Source organism: Mytilus galloprovincialis, chromosome 5 (assembly GCF_965363235.1).
Source record: "Mytilus galloprovincialis chromosome 5, xbMytGall1.hap1.1, whole genome shotgun sequence".
NCBI lineage: Eukaryota > Metazoa > Mollusca > Bivalvia > Mytilida > Mytilidae > Mytilus > Mytilus galloprovincialis.
The window spans coordinates 65,284,531-65,305,869 of NC_134842.1; the positions used below are offsets into that span (position 1 = coordinate 65,284,531).

The 21,339-nt window shown below is 35.2% G+C and overlaps 1 long non-coding RNA gene across 1 annotated transcript; it reads right to left on the minus strand.

The window, feature by feature from the left end:
- Positions 1-307: 307 nt before the first annotated feature.
- Positions 308-877, minus strand: LOC143074652 (uncharacterized). The gene is made up of 2 exons (XR_012977989.1): positions 650-877; positions 308-352 (listed from the first exon to the last, which is right to left on the minus strand). It is a non-coding gene; the product is annotated as an uncharacterized LOC143074652 (long non-coding RNA).
- Between the last annotated feature and the right edge of the window lie 20,462 nt (positions 878-21,339).

Below are 21,339 nucleotides of genomic sequence, written 5' to 3' on the forward strand. Positions count from 1 at the left end.
GGTTGCCCTATTTAATTCATGCACAAATTGATTTAAGTGCTCTGACAAGAAAGAAAAGTGCATTTAAAGAAGAAATGTTATTTATTTAATAGTAAACAAAAAATACTTGCAGTACACACTGGCTAACGTTTCTTTAATGCCTTTATCATGGTTATGATGATAGAAATCGGCTAGAGTAACATGCAGAGGACGTTTGATAGGGTCTATCACTGGGTCCCCTCTTTAACAGTACTTGTCCAAACCTTATTGTACTGGCCGGACCAGTGAGTGTAACCAAGATGACTGGGTTTAAGTAAAGATAAAACAATCAGGAGCTGACTTTTATTTCACTACCAATCCAAATGGTGAAAAACTGAAAATACAAATATAAATACAATTTTACAATGTGTTCAATGATAATTAAAGTCCATTAAAATACGGATATAAAACAGTTCGTAGATATATAAAGCTGTTAATGTTCTTTATAATGATAAATAGATGAATATTCTTGCACACGTCGGGTTCTGTCTTGAATTTAATTGTGTTATCGCAGATACGAACAGTTTGAACGGTTAAATGTTCATAGTTTCTTTATAACATAGGAAAATATATTAAAACAGTTCATCACTGATGTAAAGACATGATTTGTAATGTTTTAAATGTAACTCACGCTGTGGTTAGCCACGAATCGTTCCTTTGGACAACGTGTCCGATGAATATTCCTTGTAGTTGTGCACACGACTCGCTGAGCAGTTTTCGTCACTCAGAAGAGAGTGGAAAGTAATACGGATTCCTGCACTGTCCTGTATAAAACTCCTAAAACTGGCGCACATAAAGCGATATACGCAATGAAACGTTAATAATATAAAATGATGATCACATGAAAAATAAATGACGAATGAGTGTCAGAACACTCCCCGTCTGAGGTTTATCTGACATCACTATTCCATTATAAAAAACAAATAAAATGTTATATATATATAACAACAGTCCAAAGTTCCACTTAGAAGTAGTCCAGCGGGAGGCTGGGTATTACACAGCTTCTATTCTAGATAAGGCGGTGTTTCCGACGAGATTGCGGCGATCTAAGATCCAATTCAAGGGCTATAGTTCTGATGGAATAAACTCCTTTCGACACAGATATGCGATCCAATGAGGACGTCTTGCGAAACGGACGCTTTCCTTTACGTTTATGGCATACAGTAGACCAGTAGGTGCTATGTTCCTTTTCTCGGTGACTTAAGTCGAAATTGTGTATTCTGCTTTCCTTTTGTCCTTGTGTATCCAAAGGCGAATTTAAGCTTTCCTTGGGAATTGAATGTTTTCGGATGTACTTTTCTTTGTCGGCATTCACTTTTGGTGGCGTTGCTTTCGAAGTGAACTTTTCGGCTTCTGCAAATCTGACGATTGAAGTCGCTGATTTCGTTTTCGGTTGCCCATGTAAACGGGGATAATGTTTGAACGAATCAGTTTGAATTTCATGTGACTGGGTGTTGGTTTTATTACACTCAGGTAATTTCTTTGTGTGTGGTTTCACAACACTGCAAGTTGGATTTGTTTCCTTTGTAGTGAGTTCAGGTGAACATGTTGCTTATCGGAGCGTATTTCTCCAACAATAATCCAACCCAGGTTTAACTTTTGCGCAAATGGAGCCTTTGGTGATCCTAGACGTTGATGAAGAACATGATGTGCCTCTATAAGGTCTCTTCCAATGAATTTGGATTTTGCTTTTTCCATCAATCGGAAGAATATGTTTTTGTAGTTTTTGCAAGTGTTGATATTGCAATATATCCTCAGGTGTAGCAATTTCGTTCCGATTATTGGGAATGTTAACGCATTCAATCAGTTCAGGCAGATTGAATTTAGTATTGTCTTGTACAAACTTCACGACAAAGCCGTTTCCTTGTTTACCGGAAGTAACCTTACTGCCGGAGCATGTGGATAACAAATAGTTTTTTGTTTCTGCCTGTACGTTGAATAGACTGAAGAATTCAGGAGCCACGAGAGACCTGTTGCTTTGGTCGTCAATAATTGCATACATGCGAATTACTTTGTCCTGATTATTTTTGTGAAAGACATTCACAGGAAGTATCTTTGCACAAGATTTACTACTGTTGCCGTCTTTGGAGATACCTGTGCAAGTTGAACTAACAGAGGTTAGCTTGGTTTCAGCTAACTCAAGTTGCTCCCCGCCGTCGACTGATGTAGGCGGTGAAGGCGGTGCACCTTTGGGTTGGTACGCTCGATTTGTGTGTAATGCTGTGGTGTGGTGTTTACTTCCGCATTCATTGCAACTGATACTCGCGTTGCAATCACGACTTCTGTGCATAGTCGAATCACAGCATTTGTAACAAAGATTATTTTGCCTCAACAGTTCCTTGCGTTCCTCTATAGTTTTAGCTCTGAACCCACGACATTCATTTAGCGAATGTTCGGTATTGTGTATTATGCACAGATTTTGTTGCTGTGCAGTCTCTCCAGATCGTTGTTCGACCGCAGTTTTGTAAACGTTTATTTTTGTTCCAGGCTGAGGTGTGAACCTTGGCGCAGCACCTTTCGTACTTGGTGTGACTCTTGACCCAAAAATGAATCCAGGATCATTTTTAATTCTACTGATTTCACTGATGAATGCATATAACTATGTAAAGGAGGAAAGGCAACGCCGTGGTTAGATTTGTATCTAGACGCCCTTGTAATCCACTTTTTCTGAAGTCCATAGGGTAGTTTTTAAAAGGCAGGGTTTATTCCGGTCGGTGAATCAAAATAAGCTAGCAGACATCCCAGCTTGGGATTTTCCTTGTGGTATTCTATTTCTGATAGAATGTCAGACAGTTCATAGAGACGTGCGTTGTCCTTTTTTGTCAAGGTTGGGAATTTGTCAAGTTTACTCCTGAGAGGCTTCCAACATTTCTGGAGCACCATATCGCTCATCTAGTCTTTGCCATAACCTCTGTAGGCCTCTAGTAGGGTTGTTAGCATTTGATGCCCTAATACTTATGGCATGTTTACCAGACTCTGGCCCTAGCCACTTAATCAGTAAGTCTATTTGTTCCGAGTCAGAAACTTGTAATTCGTCTATGACGTTTTTGAAGCTAGATTTCCATGTATGGAAGGATTCTGCCTGGTCATTAAAATTTGTTAGCCTGGAGAATACTAGGTCTTTGCGTAGAAGAAATCTAGTTATCTCCGACGTTGGATTGATATGTTGCTGGTGTGCAACAGGGGTCTCTTTTATAACGCCTTCTTTTTGGTGTAAGACAGGGATCTCTTCTATAACACCTTGTTTTCGGTGTAAGACAGGGATCTTTTCTGAAACGCCCTGTTTTCCTATGCCAGTTAGTGTTCCCAGATCTGGGAATACATCAACTTCTGGTGACTTAGAATGTGTAGGCAAGACATCAGGTGTTTGTGATGGCAAGTTCAGTGCCACGGATGGCACGAACGCTGGTGCTTCATGACTCAGCTCAATCTTAACAGGATTTGTTTTTTAACAGGTCCTGTTACTTCCTTTACAGCAGTTGATACAGGAAGTTTATTGACGAAATCTTGCACACGCTGGAGCGGGTCTTCCTTTCGTCAGGGAGATCGCTAAACGCTTGGCTGTCATCGTATTCCAGGACACGAGCCTCGGCTTCTGCGGCTGCAGCTTCTCTTTGTGCTTCTAGAATGTTCATAGCAGCTTTAATTTCGGCTTTTTCTCGTGTTGCACGTGCAGCCTCCTGTTCCATTAAAGTTTTCCTGCGTATGGCCTCAGTTTCATTTCAGCTTTCTGGTGTGCAGCCTCAGCATTTCTACGTATGGCCTCTTGTTTCATTTCAGCTTTCTGGTGTGCAGCCTCAGCATGTCTACGTATGGCTTCTTGCTCCGCCTCAGCTTTTCTGCTTGTGGCTTCTTGATCTGCTCTGATGGCTTCTTGTTCCGCCTCGGCCTTTATTTCATTTTGCTTGAAAAGAGTCTGTTCTTCTATCATTGCCTCCTGCTTTAGGAGCAAGGCCTGTTTTTCAGCAAAGGCTATCTGAGTTCTGGTAGCCTCTGCTTTGGCACGCTTCTTCCGTGCAAGACTTGACATTTCAGAGACGTTGGAGCTCCCACTGTGTGAGGTTTTCTTGCCTTTTGATGTCTTTGTTTTTGTAGATTTATCTTTAGTGAGGGCAAGGCGATGCTCGTGTAGAGATTCCATGGCCAGTTCCACTTTGGACAGACGAAGATCCAATGTGAGGTTACATGCGTCTATGTCTTTTTGACTGTCCAACGTTCTGGTCCTTTTTAGGAAGTCCAGATATTCGTCTGTTAGCCTACGATAATTTGTACAGGCTTTTACAAGATTGTCCTGAATTGTTAAGACTTGTTGAAGTTCATTGGGAGGTGTGGTGATTTCCAATAACTGGATTGTTATATCTGACCAAAGGGCCTCTAGTTCCTCACAGAACTTGTTACGTTTTTCTGTGTAAACTCCTTTACCTTTTTCTGTGAGGTCACGTACTCGCCTCGTCTCGGGATTTTCATCTACATGTGTGGTTATAGACGGATTCTCTATAGGTTCTTCAGTGACATCTCCCTCTGGGGGCTGAACCTCTCCTTGCTGTTCCGCGTGACTGGGATCCATGATGTAAATCGGCAATGTTTGTTTCGTTGTGTCAATGTAACAGCTACGAACGATGCTCCGTTGTATTTCCTGATCAGGAGATGTGTAGACCAAGTTGTTGTCAATTTACAAGCACGAAACGTTCTCCTTGAAACTACGTTATTGGTCTGTTGACTGTTGTGGAGTGGCGTACGTTATCCAATAAAAACAGCAGGCAATTTGTAGCTTTTTCACTGTACTGGCCGGACCAGTGAGTGTAACCAAGATGACTAGGTTTAAGCAAAGATAAAACAATCAGGAGCTGACTTTTATTTCACTACCAATCCAAATGGTGAAAAACTGAAAATACAAATATAAATACAATTTTACAATGTGTTCAATGATAATTAAAATCAATTAAAATACGGTTATAAAACAGTTCGTAGATATATAAAGCTGTTAATGTTCTTTATAATGATAAATAGATGAATATTCTTGCACACGTCGGGTTCTGTCTTGAATCTAATTATGTTATCGCAGATACGAACAGTTTGAACGGTTAAATGTTCATAGTTTCTTTATAACATAGGAAAATATATTAAAACAGTTCATCGCTGATGTAAAGACATGATTTGTAATGTTTTAAATGTAACTCACGCTGTGGTTAGCCACGAATTGTTCCTTTGGACAACGTGTCCGATGAATATTCCTTGTAGATGTGCACACGACTCGCTGAGCAGTTTTCGTCACTCAGAAGAGAGGGGAAAGTAACACGGATTCCTACACTGTCCTGTATAAAACTCCTAAAACTGGCGCACATAAAGCGATGTACGCAATGAAACGTTAATAATATAAAATGATGATCACATGAAGAATAAACGACGAATGAGTTCCAGAACACTTATGAAAATGATCAGCCACTGACATGTATATAAAACACAATGCAGTGAATCGACCTGAAATGTGGTCAATTCCTTTTTGTCACAAAAATGGTTTTGCACCTGTTTCTCCGAGATTGATAGTTTCCGAAGATGCAAATTCGCAAATAGCTATATTGACATCATTTACAAGAATGAGATTTTGTTTTCATTTCTTTGGCAATATTGACTGAAAATTAAAAATTACAGAAGTTACATACAAACACATTGTCAACTGTCGTTATACACATTACAATGTCCCACTTAAATTACGCTTTTTCGTCAATTGAAAATTGAGTGGTAATCAAAAATAATTACATTTAAGTACTATATATACCATGGTTTTTACGAGTTAACATATTTAAACAAACGAATCCGATGGATGAAATTGTTTAAATATGTTAATGAGTAAGACACATGGTATATAAAATTTGTAATATAAATAAAATGATTGACAGCTTTAAGACCTTCAACTAATATTGGAAATTGATCACGTTACAGTTTTATCCAATGAAATGGAAGCTCGCGCAAGTCACTTTTGCGCCTCGTCTATGATCTTCGGTGTATTTCATGTAATAGAACTCCTGAATTTGCAAAAAGGAAAGAAAATGTCGGATTTTCCCGATTTTTATTTAGTTTTGCGCCCTGTGTATGATTGTTTGCGCAGGTAATTTCATGTCATCAGACTGAGATAAACAAAAATATCGGATTCCAGCGACTAGGATTTAATAATTATTCTAATGACGGTAAGAATTTTTTTGTTTGTTTTCAAGGTATCATACAAACTAATCATATTTTACAGAATTTTCATCTCATTGAAATATGCATATTTATACATTTCTAGTTTTCGTACAAACTGCTTTTCTTCCGTTATTTTATTAATTCGGTTATTAGATCATTTATTAAAACACAATTTTAATGATAAAACACTGTATTTAAACAGTAGCTGATCCAGGGAGCGTAGATAGTGTACGTTCCCCTAATTGATCGCAAAAAAAAAAAAATCATGTTTTTTTCACAGATATTTGTAGCCGATATTTATTCCTTTTTCTATAGGTATCCCCTTTTTTAAATCAAAATTGGAGTTTTGCAAAGGATATGATAGTTTCACATTTCGTTTTTTTCACAACTTAAAGAAGAAACATTTAGTAATTGTTTCCAAAATTAGAGGAATTCATAACAATCCTATATAGTTTGAAAAAGGTTTCTTAAGATGTGGGTACACATAATTTATTGCTTTTTGTTATAAAATGAAAACAAATGCAGATCTTGACCTTTTAGTACGTTTAACAGTTTCCTAAATATTTAAGAGGCGGATACATTTTAAAAAAAGTGGAGCTTCAGCCATGGAATAACATGAAAATGAATATGTTATACCATGGCTGAAGCTTCGCCTTTTTTCCTTTGGATTCAGGTTGAGTTGCATATTTAATTAGCAAAGTATGGTACAACATCAATTTGCATATAATATACCATGGTTTTCCCTCACCACACTTTTTAAGCAAATTATTTCATAAAAACATCAAAGGAAAAAATCTAATTCATGTTACAAGAATAAATAAAGTCCGTTATCATTATACTATTGTCTATACGTAACAAAAATAAGAAAACAACTCGCTACATGTGTACAAAAAATCACGTTCCGATATCGTTAGTGACGAGTACAAAATGTAGAAGTAGTGCCGAGTAGCGAAGTCTCGCCGCGGAAGAGATTACGATAAACCGCGAGATTCCAATCCTTCCTACTATAATTAATGAATGGCTATTATTTATTTTGAATTTATTGAACCATAAAATTAGTTTTTGACTCTTTACATTGAATAATCCGCGAAACTCATTATAAATAAATTTCTATCAAAAATAAGGCTCAAGACACTTTTTTTAATATTATTTATATTAACAATAACAACGTACTGCACACATGTTGGCGTATGAATACACAACGTCAGAGTGGGCGTGTCGACAAAAAAATTGACAACATTGAAAATAAAACTAATACTTTTAACCAATCAGAAGACAGTAATTAAACCAAATTTATTTATAAATCCTTGGTACAGATGAACAGGTCGAGAACTCTAAATTTCATTACGTCAGAATATATTTGCATAGTGATTTCCCAAACACAAGGCCAATACGGCCTTGAAAAACTGACCAATCGACTCAATTAGCTACAATGCATTGTGGGCTACGACGAGTTTACTACAACCGGAAAACACGTAGAATTAGTGGAAGAACTGTCAACTGATATAGTGTCTGGGATTCTCAAAATATATGTTTTTGTTCTGCGAATGTGATTATTGTAAAATATGTAACCTAATCTTCAATTTGCATGCTCAGATTAAAAAAGTATTGTTTACGGGCTTCACTATTCGACTTTCTTTTTCGCCTTGTTAAAGTTGTTGAACAGGTTTTTTCCATTGTTATGCATTGTACCTGTGCAATAATTTTACGACCTGAAACAGTGAAATTTCAGATGAAATGACCACTGTCCACTATGAAATTATTTGAGCTTTTTTAAACTGTATAATGTCATTCTAAAATCATTTCTTCCTAGAAAAACACGAAAACTTATATTGAAACTCTTTTTTCTGTGCTGGATGTGTAAAATTTTTATCACGACCTGAACTGAAAGTAAGAACATCATAATAATCAGTTTGCTAAAAAAAAGTGTTATGAAAGCGACAGGATGGATCCAGCCATTTTAAAAAGGGAGTCCTAACACAGGACAAAAAAAGGGGGTAGAGGTTCCAACTACATGTCGCCATTCAAATGCATTGATTGTTTTTTTTTAAAGGGGGTCCAACCCTCGGACCCCCCCCCCCTTGGATCCGCAACTGAGCGGGTACGGTACATTTAAGTATATAGCTTAATACATTTTGTATAGCTTCATCCATCGATAAAGTCCGTTTGTTGCTAATTTTATCACAAAATATACCTAAAAGTTTGTTCATCGTTCGGCTGCTGTCATGTTGACGTATGTGAAATATCTCCAATATTTAAAGCCTCTGGATCACAGTGGGTGCCATATTACCTTTTATTTTTATTCTAAAACGTGTTTTGTATATAGAAATAAGAAGATGAGGTATGAGTGCCAAATGAGACATCTTTCCAAAAAAGACATACTCTAGTAAAGTAAGCAGTCATAGGTTCAATGCCGAAAAGTACGCTATAAATGACCCAAAAATTACTTGTGTCAAACAATCCAAACAAAAAATAAATTAAAAACAAATTAAAAAAAACGGCCCAATATAATATATAAAAGGAGAAGAAATCTATCTAACAAATAAAAACGTATATAGGTTTGTATATATAGGAGCCTGTATTTCAGTGGTTGTCGTTTGTTTATGTGTTACATATTTGTTTTTCGTTCATTTTTTTTTATATATAATTAAGGCCGTTAGTTTTCTCGTTTGAATGGTTTTACATTGTCATATCGGGGCCTTTTATAGCTGACTATTCGGTATGTGCTTTGCTCATTGTTGAAGGCCATAGGGTGACCTATAAATGTTAATTTCTGTGTCCTTTTGGTCTCTTGTGGACAGTTGTCCCATTGGCAATCATACCACATCTTCTTTTTTATATTAGATCCAACGCTGCAATTTTCACAAAGCATATCAAATTTTCCACCTCGTCTCACATGCATATGGATAACATCATTACAGCTTATTTCCTAATACATGTAGAGCAAAACTTTGGTTAGCTTGCTTGCTTTGTTTGTATATTGTACAATCCTATTAGAATAACATCCAATTAAATTCAAATATAAAATACACAAGTTAAACTATGCCTATATATATTGTTTAAAGATGCCAATCTTATTTTCAAAGCTTGTATAAACAACTATACACACAAAGCAAGCAAGCCAACCGAAGTTTTACTTTGCAAGCACTAGGAAATCAGCTGTAATGATTTTATTCAGTTTGGCAAATGTCCGAGCCCGTTAAAAAACGAAAACAAAATGAAACTACAGTTGCTGACTTCACTACCTTTAAAACAAATTAAGGGAACAGTTTGGAAGTCTCATATATTGAAATGTGACCAAAAAAATACTTATAGTTTTTGTTAACACTGCCATGTATATAAATATTTCTTCGCCTTTTTTACGAACTCAAAATTCAAGGATCACACATTTGCCTTTAATTATCTATACGGAAATTGCTGTACTCGTGAATATTAGCACCGGCTGTTATCGACGGCTTACTTTACACTAGCAGAGACATATAATACAAGTGGTATGTGTCGTGGCTTGATATGCTAAAGGTCTTGAGTTCGAATCCCAGCATATACACTGGATTTTTTCTACGAATTTTGATAGATAGTCGATCTTCTCCGTATAATTAATTATAAGTTTTATACTGGATTTGTCATGCCCGCCAAAATGTTACAGAACAAAGGAAAGCATGCATAACACAGAAACTTAAACTGGGGTGATCTGGTAGGGGTGATCTGGCTCAGATCACCCCCTGCCAGATCACCCCCTAGAACAAAGGAGCTGGGATGTAAAGCCTAATATACATTAACATTTAAACACTTTTTGTGAAATAAATGAGTTGTCAGACTAATTGTTCAATTTTCCGGCACACTGAAATTATGTCTCCGAGGCAGGTGTATATTTAATAGAAACTCATTATGAAACTATCAAATAAAATGAACTCCGATACAATTCATTAAGTGTTAACTATTTAATATCGTTTTGTTTTTTTAATTCAATATCAAACTATGTCTCTTTTGCAATAGTACAAATAATACAAATCAAAATAAAAATGACATTGAAATAAATAATTATGTATGAACTCAAATTATTTAATTAATTATGTTAAATTTAACACTGAAACAGTTAATTTATGCTTTAACATTCACCCTTACTTCGAGTACTTTTAATACTTTGATAAAGACTATTACCCAAATAGACCTCGCGAGGTTTAAATCTGGCCGCGTGATATTACGGGATTTCGCCGAGTTGCCAATCTCTTGTATTATATGTCTCTGATACTAGTAATCAGTTATTTACAAGTAGCAGCTGCAGTTTAATTCTACGAAATATAATGAAAGGTTTGTGGTTAAATAGACGTTCTACTAAAAGACAAGTATGTTTCCTGCCGTTATTGCAATTCTTGTCATTTGTATAGTCTGAACATGCTGAAGGTAATCTGGATATTGTACGGGTGGACCAACGTACGAAAAGGCATACATAAGGTTAATTAATTGAAATTAGACTTTAAAAAATGAAAACAACACGTTTTATAATTTCATGTTTCTGGATTGACCTTCATCAGAAAGGCTGAAAGACAAACATTTGAAATCCGAGGATGTACCGAAACCGTTGAAGACCTACAAAAATGTATTATGACAAAAAATGACAATAAAGTCAACTTTGCCTAAGGGAGTTGAAACCTTAGTTTCAGCCTTAATAATTTCAAAATTCATTTAAATTTATAAACGGATTATCAATTTAAACCGGTAAACTTTATCCTACACACTTCTTGGGTCATTTGTTACGGCCAGAAATTACCTTTAAATTGTAGCCAACAAAAGACACAAATCAATAATAAAATTTAACAATATTTATTATACAAAAGTTTACAAGAAGTATTACACAAATATTACTGTCAACTTAACTGTCAAAATATGAGTCCAATCTTTTATCTTTATCTGTATCCGGAAATCATTCGGAATCCAATCTGAATATTACGTTCACTACTACGGTCGAAATCCAGTATGATGTTGTTTGCAGAATAAAAATGTCAATCCAAATGCTATGAATATTAATGTCTATCGATGTCTAAGTCCAAATCCAAGAGTGAGTGTTTAACTTTAGTGTCTGTATATATATAATTGTCAAGGAAAATTCTAGAACATTCTATAAATGGAAAGTTCTAGAGAACTATAACGGAAGTTTCTGGAATAACGTAGAAGTTTAAATTACGCATCTTTTATAGGGATCATTCTGGAAAGTTCCAATCATTCTGTAATTGTTCCAGTGATTTCTAAACTGCACAGTTCTAAGATTATTCTGTAAACAACTATCAGGCCACACAACACAAATCAGGCCAACATAAATAAATACAATAATTACAATATCATAACATCTCCCCCCTTAAAAGAATTTTTATGTGTAACAAAAACTTATCATGAATAAAATGAACAAAAATACATAGTATATACAAAGTGTTTTAATAAGCTCTAGATAAAGCATCTGCTATTACATTATCTTTACCCTTAATATGTTTTACAATTACATCATATTCCTGTAACAATAAACTCCACCTAGTCAACCTCTGATTCTTGTTTCTCATTTTATGTATGAAGGTGAGAGGATTATGATCAGTACAAACAAAAATAGGATATACAATGGGATTCAAATATACATCAAAATGTTGAAGTGCTGACAACATTGCAAAACACTCTTTTTCAATAGTTGAATAATTTTTCTGATGTTTATCTAATTTCTTAGAAAAATATGATATAGGTTTCTCAACATTATCATCTGTCTCTTGGTATAAAACAGCTCTAATTCCTACATCGCTTGCATCAACGGCAAGTTTAAATTGTTTTTCAAAGTCTGGAGTAATCAGAACTGGACTATTAATTAAAAGTGATTTGCTATTTTCAAAAGCGTTTTGACAATTTTCACTCCAGATAAATTTAGAATCTTTCCGTAAAAGATGAGTCAATGGTTGAACAACAGTTGCAAAATTTGAACAGAATTTTCTGTAAAATCCAATCATGCCTAAATATCTCATAAGTTGTTTTCTATTTGTAGGAGGAGGAAATTTGGAAATAGCTTCCACTTTAGCCATAATAGGTTTCACTTGACCTTGGCCAACTGTATGACCTAAATAATCAACAGTAGCCTGACAAAATTCACTTTTACCAAGATTAACAGTCAAATTTGATTGTGACAATCTATCAAAAGTATCATACAAATGTGTTAAATGCTGTTCCCAGCTATCACTACATACAATTAGATCATCAATATAAGCATAACAACAGTTCAAATCTTTTATAACATTATTGATCATTCTTTGAAATGTAGCTGGTGCACTTTTCATGCCAAATGGCATTACAGTATATTGAAATAAGCCATCTGGTGTAACAAAAGCTGATATTTCACGAGCTCTCTGTGTCAATGGAACTTGCCAATAACCTTTCAACAAATCAAATTTGCTCACAAATTTTGCTTGACCAATGTTGTCAAGACAATCGTCTATTCTTGGAATCGGATAGGAATCAGATTTTGAGGCTGAATTTACTTTTCTGAAATCAGTCACGAAACGAAAGGTTTTATCTGGTTTTGGCACAAGGAGACAAGGAGAGCTCCATTCACTCTTACTCGGCTCAATAATATCATTGTCAAGCAAATATTTAATTTCTTTTCTCATAGCTTCAAGTTTGAGTGGATTGAGCCGGTAAGGATGTTGCTTAATTGGAGAAGCATCTCCTACATCAACATCATGACAAACAGCAGTGGTTTTGTTTGGCACATCTGGAAAAAGATTTTTAAAAGAAAATACCAAAGCTTTTATTTCTTCTTTACGATCAAAAGACAGATGTGCAAGTTTTGAATCTAAATTTGACAAAATTTCTGAATTTTTCAATCTAACTGTCTCTTCCATAGTTTTACAACTAAAAGGTGGTTCAATTACATCTGGTTTGTCATGATCGTTTTTAAATTTAACCATGCCTAAAGTGGCAACTGGTTTTCTCTCACATTCATTAGTACGCTCAAAATATGGTTTTAACATATTAATATGACACACTCTATTTTGTTTGCGCCGACCTGGAGTTTTTACAATATAATTTAAATCATTAATTTTACTCTCTATTGAATAAGGACCACAATATTTAGCCTGTAAAGGATGTCCAGGGACTGGCAAAAATACAAGTACCTTATCAACAGGCTCAAAAACTCTATCCCTGGCATCTTTATCATACCATATTTTCATCTTGTTCTGTACATTTATTAAGTTTTTCTGAGCAATTTGACAAGCAGTATACAATTTTTCTTTAAATCTAGATACATAGTCTAAAAGATTCAAGTCAGTATGTTCAGTAAGCCACTTTTCCTTAATCAATTTTAACGGTCCCCTTACAGTATGGCCAAATACCAACTCAAAGGGACTAAATCCAAGGGATTCTTGAACAGCCTCTCGGACTGCAAAAAGTAGAAAGTGAACTCCATCATCCCAGTCTCTGTCAAATTGAAGACAAAAAGTTCTAATCATGTTCTTCAATGTTTGATGAAAACGTTCTAAGGCACCTTGAGATTCTGGATGGTACGCACTTGATCAATCCCTAACTGGTACACGACTTGCTGAAATAAACCTGACATGAAATTTGATCCCTGGTCGGACTGTATAGACTTAGGAAGTCCTACTAATGTGAAAAATTTGATAAGTGCTTTGACAATAGTAGGTGTCTTGATATTTCTTAGCGGAATAGCCTCAGGAAAGCGAGTGGATGTACACATGATTGTCAATAAATACGCATTTCCAGTCTTGGTATTTGGTAAAGGTCCAACGCAGTCAATAAGAACTCTGCTAAAAGGTTCGTCAAAAGCTGGAATAGGCAGAAGTGGTGCTGGTGGTATTGTCTGGTTAGGCTTACCAACAACCTGGCATATATGGCATGATTTGCAGTATTCTGCGACATCATTTCGAAGTCTGGGCCAGTAGAAATGCTGCAATATCTTAAGGCAAGTCTTCCTCATACCTAAGTGTCCAGCCAAGAGGGTGTCATGGGCAAGACCAATAATTTCTTGCCTATAAACTTTAGGCACCACCACTTGGTATACCACTCTCCATTCCTCCTCTGGGGTAGCATCAGGAGGTCTCCACTTCCTCATTAAAATGCCGTCTTGATGGAAATAGCATTCAGCCACTTTGTCTGCTTCCTCCTGTGGTTGAGCCCTCTGGCTGAGCTGACGAACCTCAGGGTCTTTATTTTGTTCTTCGAATAATTTCTTTCTGTCTAATGAATGGCTGTTTACGTCTGGCCATGGCATAATTACATTCTTGTTAACAGTAGGTGGTCTTATTATGGCCTATTCTGAGCTACCAGGACCTTCAATGTCGGCTAGGAAAGTGTCAGAAAGGTCCATGTAATCAAACTGGTTTTCTTGCAAATCCTCATCTTGTTGTTTTCTAGACATCGCCCTAGTAACAACACAAGCTGGATACAATTCAGCATCATCTTCAGGTGATTTAACATCCACCACTGGTTCACTGGTAACAATTGGTTCAGCAACCACTTTGTTCCTAGCTAGATCATTTCCTAGCAATAATGTAACACCCTCTACAGGGAGATTAGGACGAACACCTACAATAACTGGTCCAGTTATCAAATCTGACTTCAGATAAATGCGATGGAGAGGAACATCTATACAACCTAACTCTACACCTTGTAACAAAACGGAGGCACCAACAGAAGTCTTCTCGGACAAAGGCAAAACACCTTCTAACAATAAAGACTGAGAAGCTCCAGTGTCCCGTAAAATCTTAATAAGCTGAAGAGTGGTATCATCAACAATAGAAATAAACCCATCAGACATAAAGGGTTTATATTCTTCCATGTAATCACAAAAACTGGACTTAAAAGCCTGACTCGCAGGACATTCCAACGTACTGGTAATATAAGGTGTTGTACAAGCACTGGACTTCGGCTTATTATCTCGTTCATTCTTCTTCTGGAGTCTAAAACAATCAGCCATCAGGTGACCATTTTTCTTACAATAAGCACAAATCAGTGACTTCTTCTCAAAAGTATCAAATTTTGGACTAGACATATTATAACTGGACTGACTCTTATTCTGTGCAACAGGTTTACTATCAGTACGCTCAGTGCTTTGATTTTTGTAATTTCCACTTGAAGTATTAACATTTTGACCCTTGAAACTTCTTTTATGTGAAAGGGTATAATTATCTGAAATTCTGTCTATATGCTTCTGGTACTAGCTCATAAGCTTTCAAAACTTCCTGTTTCACCGTGTCATAATCGGAACTTTTTTCTGATGGAAGTGCCGAGTATATTTCAGCGGCCTTGCCCTCCAAAACACTTTGTAGCATTGTAGTCCAATATGGCTTTGGCCAATTCAAATTATGAGCAGTTTTCTCAAACTGTGGAAAATATTTATCGACTGTTTTTTCACAAAATCTGGGAACCAAACGTATATTTTTTGCTGCATCAAAATATTCTGATTTCTGCTGGACTTTAGTGTTGCTTTCTTCCTTGACCATTTCAATTTTCATTTTCTCCATCTCTAGCCTTTCCCTCATGTCAAGTTCTTTTAACTTCATTTCAAGTTCTTTTAATTTAAATTCATCTTCTTTTTCTTTTTTATCCATTTCCAACCTTTCCTTCATTTCCAGTTCTGCCTGTTTTAATTTAAGTTCATCTTGTTTTAATTTAAGTTCATCTTCTTTTCTTTTCTCCATCTCCTTCAATTCCAGTTCTTTTAATTTAAATTCATCTTCTTTTCTTATCTCCAGTTCTTTTAATTTGAGTTCATGTTCTAATTCATTACAAGCTGTTTTAATTTAAAGGCGTCAATATTTTCGACCTTAAGTTCAAGAGCCTCTTCACCTAAAATTTCTGCGTCAACTAATTTGTCTATAACCAAATTTTTTATAATTTGTTTTCTCATAGATATTTTAAAATCTAATTTCAGATGTTTAGCAAGCAACACTAATTCCTCTTTCTTTAAATTATCAAACCCCTCCAGGTCTGGCGTTTTCAAAAATTTACCGGCATCAAATGCCATTTTGTAGAATTTTGTTGGCTAGTTATAATAAAAATATTGAATAAATTTTGAATAAGATATTTTCGTTATCCCGGACGAGCCCCCAATTTCTGTTACGGCCAGAAATTACCTTTAAATTGTAGCCAACAAAAGACACAAATCAATAATAAAATTTGACAATATTTATTATACAAAAGTTTACAAGAAGTATTACACAAATATTACTGTCAACTTAACTGTCAAAATATGAGTCCAATCTTTTATCTTTATCTGTATCCGGAAATCATTCGGAATCCAATCTGAATATTATGTTCACTACTACGGTCGCAATCCAGTATGATGTTGTTTGCAGAATAAAATTGTCAATCCAAATGCTATGAATATTAATGTCTATCGATGTCTAAGTCCAAATCCAAGAGTGAGTGTTTAACTTTAGTGTCTGTATATATATAATTGTCAAGGAAAATTCTAGAACATTCTATAAATGGAAAGTTCTAGAGAGCTATAACGGAAGTTTCTGGAATAATGTAGAAGTTTAAATTACGCATCTTTTATAGGGATCATTCTGGAAAGTTCCAATCATTCTGTAATTGTTCCAGTGATTTCTAAACTGCACAGTTCTAAGATTATTCTGTAAACAACTATCAGGCCACACAACACAAATCAGGCCAACATAAATAAATACAATAATTACAATATCATAACACATTTAAAATGATATTTACTATGATTAATCTTTTTTGGTAGGCAGTTGCTATTGTCCGGCCAATACCAGGTCCATGTGCATGCCTGTGTGCGTGAAACATGCAGTATCTTCAGCAGCACCAGGGGGTCGCAAATTATATATATGGACATAAAAAAGGCAATGTCTTGCAAACTTTTAAAATTGTTAGGCATCAATCTTGATACTGGTGTATAGTGTATATATAGTGGACAACGTACCCCATATTAAAAAAAATCATCTATTATATTTATTTCGTTATTATGGCATCAAATTGTAAGAATAGGGTAGAAATTACTTGAAAAAAGCAACATGGGGCCAGCTGAAGGACGCCTCTGGGTGCGGGAGTTTCTCGCTACATTGAAGACCCATTGGTGGCCTTCGGCTGTTGTCTGCTCTATGGTCGGGTTGTTGTCGCTTTGACACATTCCCCATTTCCTTTCTCAATTTTGTGGGTTTGTGATTGACTCATGCATTTCAACTGACCATAAGCTGAAGGATTCGGTCTTTTTGATAAAGGTACAAATTATCACGTCCTACATTGTTTGTGATTATAGGACCGGAAAGGAGAACGTGTGTGCAGGGGGAAGAAGATTCAAGAATTAATATGCATTTGTAGATTTTTAAAAAGTCGCATAAGTCAGTTTTTTTTATCATTAAATACTATTTTTCGAACATATCAATCTGTGACTCCACCACAGAATCTCGTCTTGAAAATGAATAAACTATTTGTTACTAGACGAAGAAAGAAAAACCACCTACAACCAATCAATCTCTACTTAAAATGTACAAAACTCTACAGTCTGATTTATTCTTTTTCGTATGTTTCCATATATTTCGTCCTACTTTGAAAGTTGTTAATCGCATTAAAGCGTGTTCCATATATTTTCTTTCTGCTATCGGTCTACAAGTGTGAAACCTGTATATAAGGAGAATAAGGGGCGAGGTCACACGAAGTATATTTTTGCTAACCAAAAAGTGACAAAAAACTTGGAAATCTAATTCCATTACTGGTTTATTGAAGGCGCACCATTCTGTTGTCCTAGAATCCCAAGATTCTATTATCCACACAAACCTGCGTAGGTATGTAATGCCGGTATCTGGAGTGAAACTGTACAAGAGGTTCCGTGTGTGGTCTGTATATGGCAAGAATTGCTACCAACGTTGAGGGCATTTTATGCCTACGGCCATGTAGTTGTCTCCATTTTCTTACGTTCGAATAAGAAGTATCCAGTGCACAAGTTTCTCAAAGAATCCCAAGCCTTTATTTGTGCACATGCAGCATGAACAGAAACCGCAGACAGAAATATGCAAACATATTTTTTTACGGTTGCCGAAAAAGAGTCACTTTTTACATACAATTTGAGTTTAATCTTTGTTTACAGACTTGTTAAAGTTATAGAGTTAAAGAAATAAACATAGACGTTTGATAGTTGACTACGCAACATTGGTTTTACTCATTGATGAAGGCCGCATTGTGACCTATAGTTGTTTATTTCTGTGTCATTTAGTCTCTTGTGGAGAGTTGTCTCGATCGTTGGCAATCACACCACATCTTTTTATTTTCATTTTTAAGAAAATACATGCATTAGAGGTTATTTGACGGGTAGTACTTTTTTGACTGTTTGACAAGCGTGTCAAACACGAAATTGCAACGTAGATCAGCGATATCAATGTCGTAAAGCGCACACTTATGTTTAGCACTATACGATGGATTATTTTAGGCCAATAACAAAACTGAGCAGAATGTAAGATAAATAATCGAAGGTTTGAATATCTATGGACAGGCTTAATTTGTTCTGCTTTCCCCTTTTAAAAAATCATATTTTTTGTTTTCTATAAAGGAGTAGGTCCGGTAAGGACCGATTTTGGCCTCAAATTTCAGGTTCATCTAACGAAAGATTTTGACCACTTTTTAAACACTTAAGTGTCTATTTCATTTGAATCAATTAGTTTATGTGAAAGATTTTAACTGATTTTGTCATTAAAAACGACCCGATTCAAGCTCAAATATGAAAAATCCACCAAATATGCCGAAAAATGTCACTTTTCAGATGGTTTTCGTAAAAAATGAAAGTGGCCGCATCCGTGTTCATCCTCAATCTTTATATATGTTATGTATTATCATAAAGTACAACTTACATTTTAATATAAAGGATGAACACGAATGCGGCCACTTTCGTTTCACACGAAAACCGTCTAAAATTTAACTAAAATGCTAGAATTGTGAAGATTTCAGTAATTTAGCATGACTTAATGGTGCTAGTACCTGATATATGTGCATTGTATTGTCAAAAACAGCCCATATTTATGTAGCAGAAGCATTCTACTGTACAATTAAAAACCAATTGTTCAGAGAACCATTGATGGTCTTTCCACCAGTAAGAATCTTTTTTATATGAAAATATTAAAATTCGGTTTTAAATGTCAATTTTAGCGTCAAATGACAGCTTATTGGACGCTGATTCCAAAAATATATGGTTTCTATACAAAAAGATATACATAAGGGAGATTATTTTTTACTTCCGGTTTAAAATATGTTATTTCCGGTATGTTTTGATAGTTTACTTGACACTGATTCCAAAACTAGATGGTTCTATATACTTTTACATTAAATTAGTACAAAAAATGGCTACTTCCAGTTTACAAAAGGTCACTTCCGGTTGGCTTTTTCAAGGTCACATTGCTTGCAACCTTTTGCCAAAAGTCCCATGGCTTTATCATGTATATATAAGAGGAAAAAGCAAAGGTCAAAATCTAGAACGTTAAATTTACCTATGACCTTGAGCTCAATTTCAAGGTCATCAACCAAGGACCTCAAATCAAAAGACTCTAGGCCTCTACTTTATATTGTTAATGAGTTATATTACCATACAACTAATATTAGATATAAAAGGGGGCAAAACTCGCATTAAATGTTACGTACCCTTTTAAGTAAAATTTACATGTTACGACATGTCGCAACTAACAATTGTGTGAAAATATTTTGTCGATATCTTGTATGATTTCTGAAAATAAGAGATAACAAGCCAAAATCAAAAATTTGAACATGACCTTGACCTTTGACCTTGACCTCATTTTCATACTTTTTGAGCAAGGGCCTCAAATCAAAAGACCCTAGGCCTCTATCACTTATGGTTTTCCAGTTACAAATTTATTTCACTTATTTCAATACAAAAGGGGAAATTACTCTCATATGGGGTCTTCCTATAGCTTCGGTCAAAATAAAACGTAACATCCTGAGGATATAACGAGCAATTTGGAAAAATAAATTTGTCGCTTTCTTTTACGGTTGCGGAGGAGATCTGATAACAAGAAAAACAGTGTTTGGGGAGATAACTCTTACAAAGAAATGTGTTCGGTTAAACAGGGTGAGTTTCAAAAGCGTATAGACTGTATGATCTCATATACAAAAAAACTAAGCGACATCTTTTGAAACATTTTTACACCGCAAGAAAAAAATTAGGCGGAAGAAAAAAAAAATAATCAGAACAAAATCAATAGGTCTTTCCACACGAAAGGTGGAAAGACCTAATAAATAACTAAAAGTTTACATTTTAACAATTTTGTAAAACTGCTATATTTTGGGGCCAAAAAAGGGTCTTACTGGACCTACTCCTTTCAACCACTTTCTCGTTTTTATGTATTAAATGAACATAATAACACTAGAAATAACTTGTTTTTGCCGATTTTTTTTTTTTTTTTACCAATACCTTTTTTTTTTTTAAACAAAAAGGGATTTTAAGAAAAGGGGAGGGCTAAACAATGTGCTGTTCCCATGTACCAATGTAAATAACAATTTGGTGTTTGTGTGTATGCACATCTTTCTTGGTGTTTGTGTGTATGCACATCTTTCTTGGTGTTTGTGTGAATGCACATCTTTCTTGGTGTTTGTGTGTATGCACATCTTTCTTGGTGTTTGTGTGTATGCACATCTTTCATCAACCTGGTACACATCGAACAGAGATATTTGATGACCCCAAAGAACGTGCATTTTTACAATTTGTGTTTTATTGAAAACATTTTTTAGTTAAAAAATGCTTAACCAATACCTGTTCAGTTTCCATTTCAAACAATGCAAACCATTTTTTCAATTTTGCACATTGGAGGTCGAGGTCTCCTTTTAAAAAATAAAAAAATAAAGCATTTCAAAGGATCAGATAACTTTCTTTGAAGTTCGTAAGCAATTTTTTTTAACTATATTATCGATTAAAAAATCCATAGAGCATAGTGGATTCCAGTGGACCCGCTCAAACCATGAGAAAAAACAAAAGAAGGTATCGGATTATCGATTATCAGTATTGAGTTTGAAGTTAAAAATTCCCTTTAAGGTGGTATGGAAGTTTAAAATAAAAATGATAGAATTTGTTCATACTTTGCCAAAACGTAGTATCTATTGAGATACTTTCAAAAATATTAT